Genomic DNA, 23,100 nt, shown 5'->3' with positions numbered 1-23,100 from the left:
GAGGAAAATTATAATAGAAACACGCCACCTCTTCGGTATTTTTCACCCACTCCTGGTTTTGGCTTACAAAAGCTGAGGTAAAATACTGACCACATACTGAACATGTGAACGTGGCCTAAGAACAAAATCAGACATGCCCGGTGCTCGTCTCTCCTGACATCATCTGTCAGGGGGAAGGCCCCATACACATTAGGCTGTGTTCATACGTCTAGTAATCATCAGAATCCAGCAGCAATCTGTTTAAAAAAACCCAAAAGTTCTGCAGACCAAATTTTTGGTCCAGTTAAACAACTAAATTTGCTTTTTTAACATTAAAGTTTATGGAAAACGGATCTGTTTAATAACCATCTGTTTTGTTCCATTTGAAACTGATCCAGTGAGAAAAAAATCAGATTCTTTTCAAAGGAAAGAAAAACTGATGGCTTTTTTGACTTCAGTATCAGTGCCTGGCCTTCCTGCCGCCACTTCTGTCGCCAGCCGGTGTTGCGCCTTTGTTGCGGGTGATGTGGGGAGACAGTTCTAATTTTTGTTCTCTGGGACTTGTAGTTCCATTCATACTGGGTGACATAGAGTTAACTGCTGTGTGGGTTGGGTGGGGCTGCAGGCTATTTAAGATTCTGAGATCCAGCTGTCCTCTGCCATTTACTTCTGACCTGCTTCCGTGTAATGTGGTGGGTGCCCAGTGGAGCAATCTGGCTTTTGTTCTTGGATTGTTTTATAGCTATTCTCAATAATTTTTTTTCCTCGCACTGATCTCCACATTCTGACAACCCGTTCACCTCCTAATTTTATGATTTGACTTCTCTACTTTGACCATGCTTGGAGACCTCTGGACAGCAGCCCTTCTGATGGTAGTTATCTATTGGATCCTGTTGTAAAACCAGATCCCTGTATAGGGGTTAAAGGGTATCAGGATTTCTCTGGAAACTGCCATACTGAGTGGCTTGTGCCAAGTCTGTCCAAGGTAGCTATTTTAAGCATGATCACCCTGACAAATCTAACATTGTAAGTGGCCTACAATGATCCTTTGCCTTGTAGTGGTGGATAAAATGAAAGATCAGGCCCATTTAGTTCAGAATTTTGCAGAAGAGATTCAGTATCCAGAATCCACTCAGGCACCATCAGTATCTCCCTTTTTTTTTTTTTTTTTTTTTTTTTTTTTTTCCCCCCCCCCCCCAACTCCTGGTGCTCTGGCCTTCTCCCTGCTGCCTCAGGATTCTCTTCTATATGCATTTTTTGAGGCATTAGTGCTCCTGTATGATGACCCTGACAGAGAAGCCTTCATTGTAGAAAAATTAGATGCACTCCTTCAGGGGTTATGTTCAGCCAAGGATTATTGCAGAGTTAAAGCATTGTGCCACAGATACAGTGGAAAGACCAGACACTTCACAACTAGTTTAGTTCTAGACCCTCTGATCAAGTTAAATCTATTTTGGTTCAGTGTCCACCTTCTGACTCTTGCTACTGCCGTGTCCTTGGCAATCCAGCTGGATAGATGTTTGTGCAAACTCTGTTCAGAATACACTGCTGATGCTGCACCTATGAAGACTGCTGCCCCTGTTGCCCTTAATAAATGGGCCCATGCAGATTGAGGTGACATGCTGACATCAACTACAAAGGAACAAGTCAGTTTTGGGTAACTACTATGGAGATTCTGGACATCAGAGGTCTTCCTGTTCCAGACAACTGCCACTGGAGAAACTTCAGCGCCTAGGTGGGTCTAAGGATGCCCATCTAGGCGCACAGGTACTTCCCTGTGATCTTGCAAAATTGTTACCTTTTTCTTATCTAGAAAAACCTGAGAGGCTTCAGGCCTTTATTGATTTAGAGCATGCTTTGTTGATGCCAAGGTGGCAAAGGATTTTAGTTTAACATTGTTAAAATTGTTTTCCTATGATCACTGCTATTGATACACCTCTAACCCAGGACATGGTGAAGTATGCAACTAAGGTGTCCATGCTTGTTGAAATACTACACTTTGAGATTTTTTTTTTTTTCTCTTGAAAATGTGGTCTTGGGAATTCCTTTGTTATGTAAACTAAACCCGGTCTTTGACTGGCACTAGGGTGATATTGTGCACTGTGGCCCTGAGTGTCAGCAGAAATGTATGAACCTCTGTGGATATGTTTATGACCATACCCAATGGCTTACCTCATGAATTCAGAAACTATACTGATGTATTGTGTCCAAATCTAAAACTAACTCCACATGGATTGTCCCGTAGACCTGGTACCTAACTTCTGTCTCCCCAAGTGTTAAATCTATAAACTTTCTGGTCTAGAACGTTTTAAGGCCCCATCTCACAAAGCGGGATTGCTGATGCATTACCGATTTTTGTGACGCAACAGCAATCTCGCTACATGTGACACATAGCAGCGACCGACCCCCCCCCCCCCCCCCCCCCCTTGCTGGATATCCCTGATTGTGCTCTAATGTCCTGGGCCATTTTTTTTCATCGTTGGCATCCCGCTGGCCAGCATGCATCACTGTTTGATGCCGACGAGTAACCTCGTTGGCGACGCAGAACTCAGAATAGATGCTGTGTGACAATGCACCAGCGATCCTTACCAGGTCTAATCGGTGTCGGGATCGCTGGTGCGTCGCTATATGAAATGGGACCCTTAAGGCCCCGTCTCACTAAGCGATCTCGGTAGCGAGATCGCTGCTGAGTCACAACTTTCGTGACGTAACAGCGATCTCACCAGCGAGATCTCTGTGTGTGACAGCGAGCGGCCCCCCTGCCGGTATCGCTGATCGCTGGAAGAAACCTCTGGACATTTCTTTGGTCGCTGGTCTCCCACTGGCCAGCACGCATCGCTGTGTGTGACAGGCGGGAGACCAGCGATCAGGTGTAAAAAATAATAAAAAAAAAATAGTTATTCTCACCTTCCGATGTCCCGTTCAGCCATCCTGCCTCTCTCCACGCTCCGGTCCCATTGATCCTTTGCACGAATGACCGCGACTTTGTTATCCCTCGAGACCGTGACATCTCGCGGTCATTCGTGCAAAGGATCACTGGGACAGGAGCGTGTAGAGAGGCAGGATGGCTGAACGGGACGTCGGAAGGTGAGAATAACTATATTTTTTTTATTTTGATTCTATTTTTTACAGCGATGCCGGGCGCTCGGCATCGCTGTGCTGATCGCTGGTGAAGCTGTCTGTGTGACAGCTCACCAGCAGTCACATAGCGACTTACTAGCGATCCTGACACCTTGATATTGATGTCGGGATCGCTGGTAAGTCACTTAGTGTGACGGGGCCTTTAGTTTTGAAAGATTGCATAGCGGTCTGAAAAAGGTTAATCAGACTACTAAGATCACCAGTAGGTGCCAGTTTCTTCTGTTGCTAAAAAAAAGTTGGTCTCAGACCTTGTATTGCCTACTGTTAACTTCTCAATTACTGGGAATAATCAGTATCTGCTGCCACTTATCCCTGATTTCTACAACCAGCTATTGAGAGCCTGTTGGTTTCCCAATGCTTGATCTCAGGATGATCCATATCAGAAATGTGGAAGACTGGCTTTAACACTCCAGAGGGTCACTATGAGTGTCTTGTGATGCCTATTGGGCAAATGAAGGTCTGCTGGCTTTCAAAATTGTTTTTAAAATATTAAGATCTGATCTGAACAGTTAATACAATTCTCAGTGTGACATACCATTCACTGACTGGAGTAAGAAAGAGGCAGATGTTAGCTAAAAGCCTGAGGCAATCCGTGCCTTTACATTAGCGTGCATTCACTGTCATATTACTCATGCAGGCATCGCAATCCTCGGACAGGCTATTGGCTCTCCTGATCGGAGCGGCGTGACAGCTGTATAGAAACATGCTGCCAGGAGAGCAGACACCCTGTCCAAGGATTGCATTGCGACTCCCGCTTGAGTAATACGGCAGTCTGACTGCACCCTTAAAGGAATGGTTCCTTGACTAATCCAATATTGGTTTAGCCAGACCTTAAACGTCCTTTTTATTGTGGACATCGGCGCCTTTTTGAGTTTACTATAGACGCAGTTATCGCATGGTACCCCATCCCTTAACTTCTGTGTGCCGCCTATTCACAAATTTTACCAAAAGGAATCATGACCTAAAATTGTGGATAGTTGACAGTTAAGCTGAGACTCAACCCAAGGCAAGCTGGATGGGCTTTGTTCTTTTCAATATTTGATTTGTGTGGTGAGAAGACCTCGTATTAAGTCCACAAAAGCTGATGCATTCTCCCCAAGTATCTGTCCTTCTCAGTCTGAGGGTGTAGTTGTGTCTGAAGTTTCCTTAGATTATTCTAGAGATTTGTAGATCCTAAGAGCAAGCCCCTGACTCTACTCTTGCCAAAAAAGTGTTCCTCAGCAGGTTTTCATATGTACTTTAGGAGTCTCTTGATCTCGTGCTTGCAGGTCACACTTGAATTAACAATACCATCTGACTTGTAACAACAAGGAGTTGTGTGTGTGTTTTTTTTTTTTTTTTTTTTTTGTGGTTAACCTTAGTTAGACTGTAGAGTGCTTGTGTCTTAATGTTTTGCCTTTGTGTGCCCTGTAATGTACTGTAATATGATGTATTATGCTTTAGCTGAGGGAAAGAGTAAGTAGTGCAGGACCATAGGGGGATTAGGATAGGGGGGCACAGTATAGCTATAGAATCAATAGAAGTGTTAGATACAGGCAGTAAAGGGGTTCAGCAGATGGGAGGAGCCACAGAGTAAGGAGGTATAGGAAAGTTGCTCATTATTAGAGGCAGATACCTGGGCAGCTTGTTCAAGGGCAGGCCATGGAGCAGAGTATTCCAGGCCGTTAGTATAAAGTTGTTTCAGTAAGGGGCCCCAGGCTGAAAATTGTCCAGTTGGTCACCATCTTGTACAGAACCGCTTCAAGGAAGGATCCAAAGCTAGTAGCTGGCAATAGTAGGCTGCTAAGTTGGTGAGCCCATTATCCTTTTACTCGCAATTGGACCAGAGATGAGGAAGGAAGGTGGTGGGCCTGGAGCACTATTAGGACAGAGATTTTACAGGGATATAGTTGAGCTTGCTGGGAAAGAGAAGCTGATGCAGGGAATAGTCTGTCCAGATAACAGGCAAAGATAAGTTGTCTGTTTAATTTGTGCTGCCTTTTTCACAAATACGGCTGCTTTCTAGTAAAGTTAAGCTGTTGGGAAAAAGACCTTGTCTCTTAAGTGATTTGTGGAGCTGATATGGCCACAGCTGAGGGGAATCTGACAGAGCTTGTGAGTGTGCTGTGGTGCATGCTGCACATGCAGTGCAAGGGACTTTATTTAACATTTCATGTACAAGGTGTCGGGGTGCAAGCTGACTGTTGCTTGGTGAACTTGCCCACGACTACCACGCAGTGCCACCTTGTTACATGTGCGTTCCAAGGCACCCCAAATGTCTCCCACCAGTTTTCTCAAAACTCAACCCACCCTTAGGAGAACTCTCATCTCCATGGACATCATTGATGTCCTTCCCTCAGGAGGTAATTGGTTACCTGGATGGTGGTTGACAGGTTCAGTTAATAGTGTCATTTGGTCCCTCTGTGGGTTGCCTAAATCTAAAACCCTAAGTAAATTTAATCACATTGTACAGTTACATTGTGTTCCAGAAAATATAATTTAGCTGAATTTGCTATTAATATCAAGAATCCATTAAAACTACTTAATTTTTCTGTACTTTTCTATTGTTTTGGGCTCTTTATCAACCACTGCAATGGACACTCCTTAGGGTATGTGCACACGTAGATTTTTTTGGTGTGTGGATTTTGGAGAGAAAACCGCAGGACAAAAGTCCTGCGGTTTTACACCTCATAATGGATGAGGTGTAAAACTGCAGCGTTTCTGCACCAAACAATTGACATGCTGCGGATTGTAAACCGCAGCAAAACCGTGTGGAAAAAACCGCAGCATGTGCACAGCGTTTTTTAATTTCCATAGGAAATAAAGGTACTGTACAATGCAGCAGAATCCGCACCGTGTGCACATACCCTGAGGTTGAGAAATGTGGATAAATTAAAGGTTATTTGATCTGAAGATGGAGAGATCTTTCAGAGGATACAGGGTGGTCAGACATCAGCTACTAATAAGACGTTCAGGAGGCCCAATCTTTAGACTTGGTTGGAGAAGGTACGATTAACAGAAAATATCAAGCTTGTGGTTCCTTCTGACAAGTTAGGTTCCTGATTCATTGGTCCTTATGAGATAATCAAGGTTATTAACGCTGCTGCTTTCTGCCTGAAATCTTAAGATACCCAATGTGTTTCAGAAGTCCCTCTTCAAGCCATAGAATTCCCAGTTCACCCAGACAGAAATCCTCCTCCAGTTGTGGTTAAATGACATTTAGAATGATGTTTAGAGAATCCTGGATTCACTTGTGGTATGACGGTCTGTAAGAGTTTGTGCACTGAAGGGGTTATGACCCAGAAGAGGTTCCTGCAAGAATATAAGTGCCAAAAACCTTATTGTGAAATATCCAATTCTGTATCTAAATAAACCTGGTTCTAAAGCCCCGTCACAGTAAGCGAGATCGCTGCTGAGTCACAAGTTTTGTGATGCAACAGCGACCTCAGCAGCGACCAGGCCCCTGCTGTGAGATCGCTGGTCATGTCGGAATGACCTGGACATTTTTTTTTGATCGTTGAGGTCCCGCTGGGTAGCATGCATCGGTATGTTTGACACCTTTACCAATGACCTCATTAGCGACTCAGAAGCGAGACACATAGGCGTGGATTTGCCGACATCGTTACAAAGGTCGCTATGGGTTGCCGCATCGTTGCTGAGTCATTGGGCAGATCTGACTGTTTGGCATCTCACCAGCGACCACATAGCGACGCAGCAATGATCCCTGCTAGGTCGTATTATTGGGATCGCTTTAGCATCGCTGAGTGACAAGAGCTTAAGGGTCAGGAGACTCCTCTTATAAAGAGGTTTACTGTTGCAACTCCACCAGCTCCTGCATAATCTTCTATTGAAAGGCAGTCATATTTACTCTGCTGGAACCAGAAGCTCTGGATGGTACAATCTTATGTCCAGCTACTTGGATTTGGGTGGCTGAGACCAGTAGTGCTGTCTAGTCTGGCAGTATGGACGTGTGCTGTTCAGCTGGAGTGATTAGCTCCAATTGCAGAACATTATACTAAAGCTTCCAGCTCTCTTCTCTGGTTCAGTCCTGTCATTTAATTTAATTGCGCTTTTTTGATCGCTGCTTATTTTTTCCTAACTAAAACAGATCCTGATGTAATCTTTGAAGTGAAATTTTAGCTTTGACCCTGCTGGTGACCACTCCTTCACACCTCCAGACAGCAGCCCATCTGTAGGTAGAAATCCACTGGGTCCTGTTGTAATTCCAGATCCCTGTATAGGGGTTAAAGGGTGTCAGGATTTCTCTGGAATCTGCCAGTCAGCGTGGCTTGTGCTAAGTCTGTCTGAGGAAGCCTTTTTTGAGCCTATGGCCTCATACAGATGCTACAACTGAGCCAAGTATCTAATCCCATCATGTGATATACACCACATATCTAACTCCTGTATGCATTACCCAACATGTGATACAATGAGTGTCACAAACTAACAGAATCGATCCTCATCAATACTGTCCACATATTGGTATCATTTTCCCGTCATGCTACATTGACCTCTTGTGGGCACCAGAGGGGGAGGAAAGGAGTGAAATCACACATGTGACCAGATACTGCTCACTTCTCCTGCAGTCATAATGTAAGCTAGCGGCATTTTCTAGGCAAACTTCAGCAGCTGTTCGATTCCCCCCACCAGCCATAGTGTTTAAAAGTGGAATGTGAGTATTTTACATTTTTCATACATTATACCACTAAATACTATTTAAACAAAACATTAATACTTTAGGGTTTTTTTTTTTCTAATAAACAAAATATGTAGTTCCGGCACATTACCCTTAACCTTCATTTCTTGGCTGTTGGCCCCTCCATTCATGTCTCTGCATCCATGTAAGTTATTGAAGCTTTCTCTAGGAGACATTCTGGTCAATATAAAATGAGGGAGAGAGCGTAGATCGTGATTGACACTAAGAAGTCTATCAAACATAGATTAGTTTTCTCCACACTCGCATTTTCCTTATAATTAAAACCATAAACAATATATTTGATTTAATGTCATCATTGTGGGGAGAAATATTGATCCCCACAAATTAAATTGGGTCGCCCCTCACACCAAGGGCAGCAGGGTACTCGGTACCGGGCCAGTGTCAGGGGGAATGTGTCACAGCAGCAGTGGCCCTGGGCGCCCAATATCAATGGCGGTGATGTTAATGGAGGTAGTCCCAGGGCAGTGTAGGTGCAATGGATGAGGAGAGGTGCAGAATGGTATAGATGCTGGTACACAGATGTAGCGGTGCTGAAGGTGTTAGTGGCGAATGAATGGAGGACACCTGGTCGTGCAGTTTCAAAGCTTTACTCATAGTTCATGGTAACCACTGGTGCCTGCCTCCATGCCATGTCCTCCGGGGTAGAGACTCAATCAACCTGCTGGGCAAGTCAGGATTCTCCTCTCCAACACTCCCCCCAACATGTGCCTTTCCTGAACGACTCCTCTATAGCGCCTTTTAAGTGTGAAGATCTCCAGTACCGTGGTACTCTGAAGTTTCTCCTGTCAGATGTTCCTAACAACTCTACTAGTATGGCAGACAGCTGCAGCCTCTATCGGGGACTCCTTTCTCCAGAGTCCTGGCTCTCTATTCAGTTGCTGTTGTGTCCCAAGTCTTGGATGGGAGTAGTGCATTTACAGCCAACTACTACACCGGTGTCTGCTGCAGAACCATAAGTGTCCATACAACCTCTGGGACCGGGCCCCGGCCTTGCGCTGAGAACCTATAGGCAGGGTTCCTCTTCCAACCCACAACTCCTCTGTTCTCCTACTCCTTCGTTCCGCACTGCTCCTTCTCTCTTATGGAAGCTGAGGTTGCAGGTCTACATCCTTCTCTTCCCGTGCCAGCTGGCTCAGATCACTGAGGCAGCTGCAGCACTTTCTAAACTGAACTCAAACTTCAGAACTGAACTCTTCTCTTGCCTGACCTCCTGCCAGACTGACCTGTAATTCTCTACTTCCCCCTCTTTTATACTAACTCCACCCACCTCCCAGCACATCTCGTGTTACGAAGCATGGTTCCAGGAAGGGTGCTCTACCTGCTGCTAGGTTGACCTACTGAACTATCCTGTGTGTGGGATGCAGGTGTTGGAGTGTGGAAAGGAGTTCCCAACTTGCCTAGTCAGTGGGGCACTACACCTTAGAAGAAGCTGCAGTACCTCTGTTGCGACTGAGCCTCAGGGGTGCCACATTATAGCACCTTCCTGAGACAACTCTGGTCTCTGCTAAAGGCTCCAGTAATATTGCCCATCTAGTGAAGGGACACTGATGTCTACCTCAATTTATACAAGGCTTGGATTCAAAGAATTGTGGATATTATCATAACCTAGCATTTCTCCACTTGTAAATATAATCCCTAAAGAGATGAACTAACAATCAGATATAATATCAGCACTGTACTGAAATATAGTCCTAATTAACCCCTTCCTGACATCCGATGTACTATCCCGTCCATGGGACCCGGGCCCCTATGCCCATGGACGGGATAGTACGTCTACCGCCATCAGCGGCGCCCACGTGGTGAGCGCCGCTGATCGCGGCCGGGTGTCAGCTGATTATCACAGCTGACACCCGGCACAAAGTGTCAGGGGCGGTCACGGACCGCCCCGACACGTTAACCCCTTGCACACCGTGATCAAACATGATCGCGGTGTACCGGGGGTTAAAGGGAAGCATCGGCAGGGAGGGGGCTCCCTCCGTTCTTCCCTGAGCCCCCCACGGCAGCGCAATGTGCAGCGCTGCTGCCGGGGGCTCCTTTCCTGCAGGCCCCCGAATCCAAGATGGCGACGGGGGCCTGCAGGAAGCTGGCTTCCTCAGTGCCTGCAAAGCGCAGGCATGAGGAAGCCTTGTGCACTGCCTGTGACAGATCGCTGATCTGTGATGTGACAGATGAGCGATCTGTCACAGAACAGTGATGTCCCACCTGGGACTATTTAATAAAGTGAAAAAAATAAAAAAGTGTTAAAATAATTTTAAAAAAATCGCCAAATAAATTACAAAAAAAATATTCCCCATATTCCATTTTTTGAAAATAAAAAACAAAACAATAAAAGTACACATATTAGGTATCGCCGTGTCTGTAATGACCCACCCTATAAAACTGTCCCATTAGTTAACCCCTTTAGCGAACCCCTTAAAAAATAAAAATAAAAAACAAAGCAAAAAATGATTTATTATCATACTGCCAAACAAAAAGTGTAATAACGCGCGATCAAAAAGACGCATATAAATATCCATGGTACCGCTGAAAACGTCATCTTGTCCCGCAAAAAACGAGCCACCACACAGCATCATCAGCGAAAAAATAAAGTTATAACTCGCAGAATAAAGCGATGCAAAAATAATTAATTTTTATATAAAATAGTTTTCATTGCATAAAACTGACAAAACATAAAAAAAACCTAAATGAGGTATCGCTGTAACCGTACTGACCCGAAGAATAAAACCGCTTTATCAATTTTACCGCACGCGGAACGGTGTAAACGCACTCCCCCCAAAAGAAATTCATGAAACGCTGGTTTTTGTTCATTCTGCGTCCCAAAAATCGGAATAAAAAGCGATCAAAAAATGTCACGTGCCCGAAAAAGGTAACAATAAAAACGTCAACTCGTCCAGCAAAAAATAAGACCTCCCATGACTCGGTGGATCAAAATACGGAAAAATTATAGCTCTCAATATGTGGTGATGCAAAAACTATTTTTACAATAAAGCGTCTTTTAGCGTGCGATAGCTGCCAAACATAAAAACTGCCATAAATAGTAAATCAAACCCCCCGTTATCACCCCCTTAGTTAGGGAAAAATAATAAAATAAAGTGTTTATTTCCATTTTTCCATTACGGTTAGGGTTGGGGTTAGGGCTGAAATTAGGGTTAGGGGTGTGTTGGGGTTTGGGTTGGAGTTAGAATTGGGAGTTTCCACTGTTTGGGCACATCAGGGGCTCTCCAAATGCAACATGGCGTCTGATCTCAATTCCAGCCAATTCTGAGTTGAAAAAGTCAAATGGTGCTCCTTCCCTTCCAACCTCTGACATGCACCCAAACAGTGTTTTACCCCCACATGTAGGGTATCAGCCTACTCAGGACAAATTGCAAAACAATTTTTGGGGTCCAATTTCTCCTGTTACCCTTAGGAAAAAAAAAAATTGGGGGCTAAAATATCATTTTTTGTGGAAAAAAATGATTTTTTTTATTTTCACGTTCGAGCGTTATAAAATTCTGTGAAGCACTTGGGGGTTCAAAGTTCTCACCACACATCTAGATAAGTTCCGTGGGGGGTCTAGTGTCCAAAATGGGGTCACTTTTAGGGGGTTTCAACAGTTTAGGTACATCAGGGACTCTCCAAACATGACATGGCGTCTGATCTGAATTCCAGACAATCTTGCATTGAAAAAGTCAAACGGCGCTCCTTCCATTCTGAGCTCTGCCATGCGCCGAAACAGTCGTTCCCCCCCCCCCCCCCCCACATATCAGGTATCAGTGTACTCAGGACCAATTGCACAGTAACTTTTGCAGTCCAATTTCTCCAGTTACCCTTGGTAAAATACAAAAAATTGAACCTGAAGAACTTTTTTTGTGAAAAGTTAGATGTTCATTTTTTTTTTTTTTTAATTCAAAAAAATTCCTGTGACGCACCTAAAGGGTTAATAAACTTCTTGAATGTGGTTTTGAGCACCTTGAGGGGTGCAGTTTTTAGAATGGTGTCACTTGTGGGTATTTTCTATCATATTGACCCCTCAAAGTGGCTTCAAATGTGATGTGGTCCGTAAAAATAAAATGGTGTTGTAAAAATGAGAAATCGCTGGTCAACTTTTAACCCTTATAACTTCCTAACAAAAAAAATTTTGGTTCCAAAATTGTGCTGATGTAAAGTAAACATGTGGGAAATGTTAGTTATCAAATTTTTTGGGTGCCATATCTCTGATTTAAGGGCATAAAAATTCAAAGTTGGAAAATTGTGAAATTTTCGCCAAATTTCCGTTTTTCTCACAAACGCAAGTTATTTGAATGAAATGTTACCACTAACATGAAGTACAATATGTCACGAGAAAACAATGTCAGAATCACTGGGATCCATGGAAGCGTTCCAGAGTTATGACCTCATAAAGGTACAGTGGTCAGAATTGTAAAATTGGCCCGTCATGAACGTGCAAACCACCCTTGGGGGGTAAAGGGGTTAAAAGGCAGAGACTGATAAACTGGGGCATAAAAAATGGTAAAATATACAGAACAATAATCCAAAGGTAAAGGTCTAAAAGATTGAGACTTTTGATCATAAATGATCAAAGAGCTATCCTGACAGAGGCATGGTCCCCCAAAAAACTACTTTTCCCATCTGTATATTCAGAGTAGATATAAATGGTAATTGGCATAACAGAAGCCAAAAAATTCAAAGATCAATATTCAAAGCACCATAGGAAGGTGTATAGATGACATGTTGTCTGTTTCTAACTTTTAGAACTATGATGAATGTAAGTGTAGAATTTTTAGATGTCTATCCCAAACAAGACCAGTCATGTATGCACAATAAGCAATGTCTTAACATGGAGCACTCCATGGTGTGGGCTATTAAGTGAGGCAAAAAAATTAGAATAACCTTTTTCAAATAAAACTTGCGCGCAGCCAGTCATTATGGCAATGCAGTGAGTATTACGGTAAATGACACTCTTGGTAGCAGTAATCAAAGGGCTTCGAGTGCACAAGGTGCAAAGGAATAGTTGACTAAAATGCATGGTCGTCAACTGTAGACATTAAGGTCAGTAGTAATGGACACCAGGGACACAAGATGGGGAGCTGTCAAGCACCTTGACACATTTCACCACCCTGGGCTTCAGGTGTTGTGGGGGAAAAATGCCTCCAGAAACACTGGTGTTCATGATTTCTTATACATTTATTATAAAAATGAGTGAACAAAAGAGAAATCTTAATTGCATCAGTATTTGGGGACCAATCTCTGCCATCACCAGTTCTAGGTACTTGTTTGCGCACAGTTTTTGATGGCATTTGTCAGGCAGGTCTTTCCAAACATCTTGGAAAACTGCCTGCAGATCTTCAGTGTATGAGGCTTGTGCAAATCCTGTCTCTTCATGTGATCACACAGACTGACATTGAGGTCAAGGATCTGTGGGGCCAAATCACCTCCAAGTCTCCTTGTTCTTTATACTGAAGGCTGTTACTAATGACACTGGATGATTTGGATTTTCTGCTGCAGAATTAACTATAGTTTTTACTATTTGCTCTAACATTTAGATGGAATATATTTTTACAATTATTTTTAACATGCAATGTTTTGTGGATTCCTATTGGTGATAATGGGATATTGGTAGGTAAATTGCCTAAAATGGTTAAGCAACAAAACAACTCTTGAATATTTTGGTGCAATAATGTAGACTTGCAACCCATTTCAAGGGTCTTCATTGTCAGGGAAGACCCCCAACTATCTGGAGGGAGGGAAGCTCTAACTAGCCAAATACTGAGGCTGAGCTGGAAAGGCCCTCTTGGGACAGGAAGATGAGTCAGATGTTACAGATGTCTGGGCATGAGTGTTCCTCCTCGAATGTTCTGCTTCTATTTACAAGCCTGAGTGGTCATTTTGGGGAGAGTGCAGAGTCTGGAGAAAGGGTGGTCTGCAACTGGAGTGAGCTGGTGGCCTCCTTGACAACTTAAATTGAGAAAAATGACCCTGCTCTTTGTGTTCCTGACATGTGATTTTCAGACCATCCCAGAGACCGAGTCCATGAAAGGCATGTAGTCTGCAAGTGGGAATGAGCTTAAGTGGCCGCTAGGTGAGACCATGATCCAGATGGTGGTCCTTTTTAAGATCCTTTGAACAGGGCGGAGTAAAGAAAAGGAGTTTGGTCTGTGTGGATGACCTGTTGCTAGGTCCATAGTGATATTTGTCACATCATGTCATCTAAACTGGCAATTGACATCAACACGTTAAGAATTCTCTGGGTGCAGATGATTCTCCTGAAACATGGTGGTGTACCCTTCTCATGTCATCCTGGAAGCTGAGTGGAAACATGTTTGTCAATGGCACTTCCTGATCTCCCTTCTGGACTCATGTGGTCATTGCAAAAGAATCCCAAAGTAAGCCTATGAAGCGTAGACAAGTGTCACAGGTTGTTGGGAGAGCGAGTAGAAAGAAGCAGGTATAATGTAGATTTCTTTAAAAACTAGATTAAAATGCTAGCGTATCCTTTTAATTTCTTCTATTTCTTATGGATACATTAAAATGAGTACTTCAAATGGCTGAATACTGCACATGTGAACTTGGCATAAAAGGATCATGTGAACAGGTCAATGATTCTTACAGTATTAAGATGGCATAACAAGTCATATGTTTGTATGAACTTGTGGACAGACCTCCTTAGCACTGGAGTCTTCTGTGGATTGTCAATTCTCTGTAAAACTTTCAGATTAAAAATTACAGGTTTCATGCAATACTAGTTTGTTCAAGCTGCTTCTGTTTCCATAATCATGGACTTCTCAGAAGGTTCCATCACCAGGATCTGGTTAGAATGATCGTGGCACCATGTCCCTCCATGAAGTCTTAGAATTTTCACATTGGATCCAAGAGAGCAGTGTGATTTCTGTATGGATGAATGATTGGCTTTCAGGCGTCTGTCCCAAGACTTAATGCAGAACCCAGAAAGCAACACATGATAAACTCAAGCTTTTCCATAAAGTATAAAGGACAAGCCCAGAGGTGATAATGGTAAAATGTATATCCTAAGTTTGGCAATCAAGATAATATACAACAGAAAACATATTATGAAAAAAACACTGACCATAAGACCTGATATTCTCACTAAAGTAATCTGTACAGCAAGTTGCAAAAAAGCTCAAGCTATTAGTTCTCCAAATTCTTCTACAAATTCCTTTGCCTTAACTGCCAAGTTGATGCCATGGTCCAAGACATTCACTTTCCAGGGAAAATTGAGATAATTGAAGACAAAACTGGATGACTACAAGAGGATCATGGATAGAAGACCTGGCCTTGCATGTTTATGGCTTCTCTTAAAATCTCTCCCAATGAGCAGGTGGAGTACAGTCTGGACATTGTTTCCAGTTGATGTTTACTCAGTATATTGTCAGTTTCCATTGCTTTAAGCCAAAGGAAATATCCAGTCAAAGCAACAGAGCCCTCCCCATGAACAATTATCTATAGTAGGGCTCAAGATTGAAGAATAATGTCTTAGTCCTCTGTATTCATGTACAGGATTATGTGACATGGACAACAGTTTCCTACTAGTTGGGTCAAAGCAAAGCCACTCGGCTTGATTTTATGACTAGCTTTGTCCATGAGCAACACATTGTCTGGCTTCAGGTCCCTGTGCACCAACCCTCTACCATGCAAATAGTCGAGAGCCAAAGAGATCTATAATGCACACCTGTTGACTGCATCCTTGGGAATTCCAACCTGCAGAAAACAGATCAGTACCATGAGATTTAGATGGATCTGAGCAGTGACTTGTCCAAAGCAAAAATACCAAACATTGAATATGTTACTGTTGGGACAGTGGCTGCTATAGTGAATAAAACTGTTGGTGTGATTGACACATGGCAATCGCATTAATGTGTATTCTGAGATCCACTGCCAGATTAATTGGGCAACTACTTATGTCCAGTGATAAGGTATTGGGAGACCCAACTTCATCATTTTGTCTGCTGGTATTTGCTTTTCGGTGCACAATAGATGGTGCAACCTATAGGTATTTTTATGGAATAAAATTGTCCCCATGCATTGGTATTTGTCTCCAGACCACTGACAGAGCCAGCTGAATTTGCTAAGAACTAATGACCATACACGATCAATAGCTATCGACTCACCACTTATTTGGTCAACACCCATTTCTCCCAACCTTTCCACATTCATATTATCTTTCTGGGAAAAGATGGGCATCTTCTATATGTAAGATCATGGTGATTGGATAACTTTACTTCTAGATGTGTAGAAACTTTTTACAGCTTATGTTGCTAAAAAACCATCTGGATTTGCCAATGACCTACAGATAAACCTCTCTGCTCTATGGTCAGTTAAAATCATTATCACATGTTTATACCTAATTCACCACTTAAACCAACTTAACTTAAATCTTGGATATGCAGGAGTTTGCATGTTGACTGTGAGTTCCAGACGGCACCGTTAAGAAAGGAGAAGGTGAGCACTGAATGTTTATAAGATTGTCAGGATATCTGTGCTGCAGGGTGAGTTTTTATTTATAATGGTGGAAGGGGGCCAAGGGTTAGATCAGATGTCACCAGTGACTAGAGGGAGACATGAACAGGTTGCTTGATTTGTCTAGGTTTTGTGCACTGGATGGATTGGAGTGACTGTGAAATGTCAGCCTCTGTGCTGTACATGGGAGAGGGGGAATGGAGGGGCTGATGTGGCGTATACAGAATGTGTAAAGGGGCAGTGGAGGCAAAAGACAGCGGCAGCTAAGTGGTGTGCAATTTAACAAGAAGCATATTTGTTTAAATATCTGGCCAGCCTTGCCTGTCTCCAGCCCTATGCACATGTCATGTTTAACCGGCAAGACACTCTGAAAATATTGCACTTAGAAATAAATTGTGTGCACACATGCGCTCCCCAAGCCAGATCTGAATTTATCAGTTTTCTAGGATGAAAGGACTAATTTGCTTTAATTAGCAAGTGCCCACAGCAGGCATTACTATGTAAGATGCATAAACGCTCATACTTGGCAGCAGAAAAAAAAAAAAGTGAAAACACTGAACATTTTAGAAGGGGATCCCAGGGGTAACGTCTTTCCTAGCAGAGAGTGACATGGTAAGCATGCCAGTATGAGGAGACTTTAAAGCTGCAATGCTCCTTTGGGAAATGTGCAAGTTGTTGTCACTTCAGAGAGGAAGAACAAGAACTCTAGCGCCACCTATAGGGAGTAGCACATTGACCATTAGGATTGCTCCTTCCTATAGGTGGCACGAGAGTTCTAGCCCCCTTGTGAAGAGACTGTTAGCAACATTTTAGAAGCAAACGCAGGAACAAATGGTAAATGGCAGATGCCACGCACACAGATCACTGAAAAGCTTCTGGTATATTTCTAATGTCTACTCAGACCAAGGACGATCAAATAACTACACCCGGTGGCCATTTTCAGGATTTCTAATTCACTGTATACCTTTTCCTCTTTTACATTTATTCTTTGCTATTTTTACAGCCATGAGTTCCTTGCTGACTGGGTGTGATGCCAAGATGACCTGAGGTAAAAATCACAACAGATAAGAACAAACTGCCATATATTATAAATCTGTGTAATGGATCACTACAATGAATATATATGTCCCTCCAGTGTATCTGGTGCAGGATACATTGGGGAACACTGAGGATAAATCAACACTTGTCCAAATCCTCCCTCACCAAGCTCTTTACAGAAGTCAAAACTGCACAGGTCAATAGGGTTTTCTGTGTTGTCCACATCTCTGAAGGGTAAAGCACAGCATCTGGCATCACCATCGTATTGAGCTGGCATGTCTGCGGCATCCTTCTAACTGCAGGGCTGATGTCCCAGGGGAGTGTAGTTGTAATGGGAAGGCACAGGCAGTCTAAAGCATGGTACCCAGATGTAGTGGTGCTGAGTGGGTTGGCGCAAGAATGAATGGAGGACACCGAGGCTTGTAGTTCCAAGGCTTTACTGAGTCTGCGGTACACAAGGATGCCTGCCTCCGGGCCATGTCCTCTGGGTCAGAGACTCGGCCAACCTCCAGGCAAGATAGAAAGCTCCACTCCATCACTCTGCCAACATGTACCTTTCCTGAACGACTCCTCTATAGCGCCTTTAAGTGTGAAGATCTCCAGTACTCTGAAGTTCCTCCTGTCAGATGTTCCTAACAACTCTACTCGTATGGCAGACAGCTGGAGCCTCTATCAGGGATTGATTTCTCCAGAGTCCTGGCTCTCTATTCAGTTGTTGTGCCCCAAGTCTTAGATGGGAGTAGTGCATTTACAGCCAACTACTCCACCGGTGTCTGCTGCAGAACGATAAGTGTCCATACGACTCGGGGATCAGGCCCCCGCCTTGCACTGAGAACCTATAGGCAGGGTTCCTTTTCCAACCCACGTCTCCTCTCTGTACTCCTACTCCTTCGTTCTGCACTGATCTTTCTCTTATGGAAGCTTGGGTTGCACGTCTGTCATTCTTTCTGTTTTTCCTGTGCCAGCTGGCTCAGATCACTGAGGCAGCTGCAGCACTCCTTCCTCCATCCCTTCTTCCAGGGATCCCCACTCCTCCCGAATGGCTTCCTTCCTCACTGACCCTCTGTCAGACTGAACCTTTAATCCTACACTTTCCCACTCTTTTATGTATCTTAACTCCCCCACCTCATCCAGTGTTCCATGCAGGGAACCACCAGAGGTGCCCTGCTACACTCTAAGCACTGAGCTGCAATGTGGTTGTGCATAACTACCCGGTTGTGTGGGGTGCGAGTGCTGGAGTGTGAAAGTAGTTCCCACCTTACCTGGATGGTGGGGCACTACACCTTAGGAGAAGGTGCAGTACCTCTGTGGCGACTGAGCCTCAGGGGCGCCACATTACAGCTACTGGTTATCTGGAAGTTCCATGTGTTTACCCAATCTTCATCTCCTTCTGTAATGAAGAATCAAAAATTTTCCCAAAATTGTGTCCTTAACCACATATCTCTTCTGGGTGTTGCAACTTTCCCTTTTGTGATCACATCACTTGTAATATCACCTGACCACACAGATTCCTCTCAATCTCTTATTTCTATATTCCAGTAAAACACATCTGTAGGACTGCATTCCCATGTGCCTGTCTTATTAGTGTGTATGTAATGTCTTGTAACTGTGTGAACTTTGTCTTGGGTCCTGTGGCAGCATGTAATATTATGTCAGTGTCGTGGATGAACTGTAGCTCAATACAGCATTTTACACGGTAACCCATGCAAATGTTTCCAGTAATATCTACTGAATTGTCTGGTATGTCGTCATCTTTTAGGTATTGTAGAATAGATCCTCTTGGACTTTGTGAATGTAGAGTTTTTGGCAAGGTTCATTCACTTCACTAGTATTTATTCCATGATGCAAATGATCTTCTGCATAGATCAGTTGAAATAGTATAGAGTAACAGAAATGTGATTCCCATCAAATGGCTTTTCCTGAGAAATGTCTTCTCCTGTAGGATTGGTGTTGAATCAAAGCCATCAAGGGCAGGATGTTTAATATTCCAGCTCTTATTGGAATCTATTTCTTCCTAAAATAAATGCAGTATCATTCTGCAATATACAACTTGCATTGATCAACATGTACCCACATTTTATTGTCTGTGGGTAATTTTAACCACATTAGATGCTTGTTGCACAAGAATCATAACTTGTCCCATGGTTTCAATCTCAAAGGGATCTTCCCAGTTACTTTCCCAAGGTCCATTCTTCCTGACAGTTTAATCCTCACTAGAGCCCCTTTCTTGAATGTAGATTCATATGGTGTCTCCATTCTGTGTTCGTGATGCAGTATGTGGAAGTATGGCTTTCAAGCTTTCCTGCAACTACTGCAACCATTTGAGCCTTGCAACAGCATCTGTTTGAGGTGTGGACAAAAATGGTTCATGTGCAAAAATTGCATTTTTCTTGTCATGAGTTCAAAAGGAGGAAATTGGGTTGTGGAAGAAGTCGTTCCTCACACTCAACAGTGCAGAAGGTCCGGCATCAACCCAAGTATCTCCTTTGTCCAACAACATCTTAGCAATTCTGGATTTTATTGTTTTTATCGTTTCCACAATACCAGCAGACTGTGGATGGTAAGGTACATTAAACTGTTGTACCCCTAGAATAGTACAAACTGCTTGCATGACTTTTCCTGTAAAGTGACTTCCTCAATAAGAGGTGTTCATTCTTGGGATCCACCAAGTACAAAAGACATGATTAAATAATGCTCTCTGTAGACAAAGCATCTTTCTTGACAGGTAAAATATAACCCATTTAGTAAATACATCTACTACAACCAATGCATACCTGAGACCATTTTTGGTCTGTTACCATCAGATAATCTGTAACATAGACCATGGACCATCTGCAGGTGCAATTTGGAGTAGTGGAGATTTGTCCTTTTGGTCTTGGATTCATTTGATCACAAATGAGACATGATTGAACAAGACTTTATATAGTCTCTTCCATCTTTTTCCAGTAATCATTCTGAGAATGCCTAACCTTTTCTGTTGGCCTAAAAGACCCAAACTTTCATGATTATATCTTGTGAACTCAACCTGTAGATGTTTTGGTACCACAGGACAGAACTCCCCATTTAAGTCATTACGCAAAACCCCGTTTAAACAAACAAAAGGGAGGTTATGGATCCACTTGGGAAGCAACAAGAGATGTCTTTTTCTTCTGCAAAAGGGATATGTGGGTCTGTTCTTGAACTGCTGAAACCTCAAGAGGTTAATGTTGAAACACTTTTTTCTTGTCACGGCTGCCTTTTTGGCTAGAATATCTGCAGTTGCATTTCCAACAGAATTCATCATATTTTTTATAGGCAGCGACTTTGACAATAGAATGAAAAACAAAAAATGGTTTTGCTATTATCTCAAATTGTTTACAGCGTGTCACTGTGTGCAAGAGTCTTATTAAATTGTACAAAGCCTTTCTTGTCCCAAACTGGCAAATCGGTCAGTGGGTGATGGTGACATAGTGCCGACATATTCCGCAGCACTTTACATTTTAGAGGGGGCTTGTACAGACAATATATACTACTGCATAACAATAGACACAGATCAAAACCAATACCAAGAGGAATGAAGGCCCTGCATCATTCTGAAGACCATTATCTATGTATTGGAGGCTTCACATTATCTGACCTTGAATCTAGTTCAGATTCGCTCACAATTAGGAGCCATCTATTATCAATCATCTTGATGACAGACAACTTCCACCCAGAACAGATCAGCTGCAGCTTCTAGAATAACATGGTTATCTGAGAGACGTCTCTTCCTGCCATTGGCCTCACATTAGCTCCTCAGTGCTGCTCCTATGTGGTCACTGGTTATTGTGAGGCTCATTAGTATAATCCAACATTTTCCCTCACCTCAGGTGTCTCCTTCTCCCTGGAAGCCAAAAATTTCCTTCTGCATTAGGCTGTTCACCCCTATTCTGAGGATGGACAAAACCTGATCCCTGAATTATGCAAATGTTGATTAAGTAAATTTGTGGGATAATTGCTTGGTTAAAAGAAAGTTTGTTAGAATTTATTACTTTTAATTAATTTCAGTTCCGTGATCTGATCGGTTTTCACCAGTGGAGATATCTGGCAGTAAGGCTAAGTGCACACGGTGATTTTCTTCCTGCGGATTTTACCGCTCAGATTTTAAGAAATCCGCAGGTCAAATGACCGGCATCTTTCCTGCTGAGTTCATCCTCTTTTATTGCGGTTTTCCACTGCGATTTTCCCTCTGCGGATTTGGAGAATGGAGCAGGTGGAAAATCGCACAAAAGTGACATGCTGCATTTTTTGGACCGCACAAAAACCGAGCGGGAAAAAAACGCAGCGTGTGCACAGCATTTTTTTTTTTTTTATTCAATTGTCACCACCCACCTTTCATGTCTCCCCTTTTTCCCTCATAGATTGTAAGCTTGCAAGCAGGGCCCTCATTCCTCTTGGTATCTGTTATGATCTATGTGATTGTTATGCTGTAATGTCTATTGTCTGTACAAGTCCCCTCTGAAATGTAAAGTGCTGCGGAATATGTCGGCGCTATGGAAATAAAATGTATTATCTTTCATTGATTTAGGCTATGTGCACACGATCAAAACCATATTAAGGATATTTAACTCATAAAGAAACAATTTTTTTTCTGTCTTTTTTTTTTTCTGCCCTGAGGTTCTGGTTTCCAATTTTGTTCCTGCCTTCTCAAGCTGTGTGCTCTATTTTTTTTTTTTTCACATGAGATTTGGTCTGGTTTACTCAGTTTTTGTGGTCAGCCAGTCCCTGCACTGAATTTCCATTCTTATGTCTGTTTATGCCAGTTTGCTTTTTGCTGTCCCTGATCAGATTGGTCTTTTTACTGTCTTCAGAATACACCAGAGTGCTGATATAGGGAATTGAAGTCTAGCGACTTCAGGGTTTTTGTTATCAGAAAGTGTTGGACATTTTTTGGCAGGGTTTTGTGCGTGATTGCAGACAGCATCTTTCCCTGTCCTTTCTAGTTAGTGTGGGCCCCATGGTTTGCTCAGCCTATATTTCTATCTGTGTTTGTGTTTTCATCTTGTCTCACTGACTATACATGTTTGGGGGCTGTCTATTGCTTTGGGGCCTGCTCTGGGGCAGTTTAGATTTCCCCTTTTCTTGCTTTAGGCTTATTTAGTTCTCCGGCTGTGATGAGGCCTCTAGGATCATCGTAGGTACGCTCCACGGTTACTGCTAGTTGTGTGGATAGGGTCAGGGGTCTGCAATCCGCTTAGTTATGAACCTCTCTGGTTTTCTGTGGCTTAGCTTGTTTTTTCCTCCTCAGTGACTCATTCATAGCATATAGCTCTCTTTCAAGGATGATGCCAATAATGGCTCTCAATGGTCTGAAGATCAGCTGATTGCAACTAAACTGTGCTGGCCTTGTGATTGGCCAGGCAGAGGTGGACATCATGAACCATTCCACAGTGGCCATCTTTGAAATTCTGGAAAAAACACAGTCAGCACAAGACTGCACCCAAGTGAATATGAAGATTGAGTTTGGTGTGGATGTTACCAAAAAAGAAATGGTCTTTGCTGATGTGATTGATAATGACTCGTGGCATCCATAGCCCTCAGGTGATCAGACCCAGCAGAAGGATGAACAGACTTACCACAAAGTCAAAAGAAGCTGAGTGGGTTGCAGACAAAGTGGAGTTACTGGTGACCTAGTCATAGCCAAGAATGGATTGTTGATGGGGTCAATTTCTGACCTAGTCCACTGTGAAAAGATTAAGCAATCTGTGTTAATTATGGCATCCCATGTGAACTGAGGAAAATGTCTGGGCACAAAGGACCTGAAGAGACTG

At 43.0% G+C, this 23,100-nt stretch overlaps 1 long non-coding RNA gene across 1 annotated transcript in view; it reads left to right on the top strand.

Annotated features, from left to right (window-relative positions):
* The first annotated feature begins 643 nt into the window (after nt 1-643).
* The window catches only part of LOC141047991 (uncharacterized), a 224,899-nt gene continuing 202,442 nt past the window's right edge, over nt 644-23,100 (top strand). The window contains exon 1 of the long non-coding RNA XR_012219934.1: nt 644-1,714. This is a non-coding gene — a long non-coding RNA (uncharacterized lncRNA). The remainder of the gene's footprint in view (nt 1,715-23,100) is intronic.

Source organism: Dendrobates tinctorius, unplaced genomic scaffold (assembly GCF_039654945.1).
Source record: "Dendrobates tinctorius isolate UK_male_01 unplaced genomic scaffold, ASM3965494v1 ptg000131l, whole genome shotgun sequence".
NCBI classification, from domain to species: Eukaryota; Metazoa; Chordata; class Amphibia; order Anura; family Dendrobatidae; genus Dendrobates; species Dendrobates tinctorius.
This window is presented reverse-complemented; position numbering and strand designations above follow the sequence as displayed.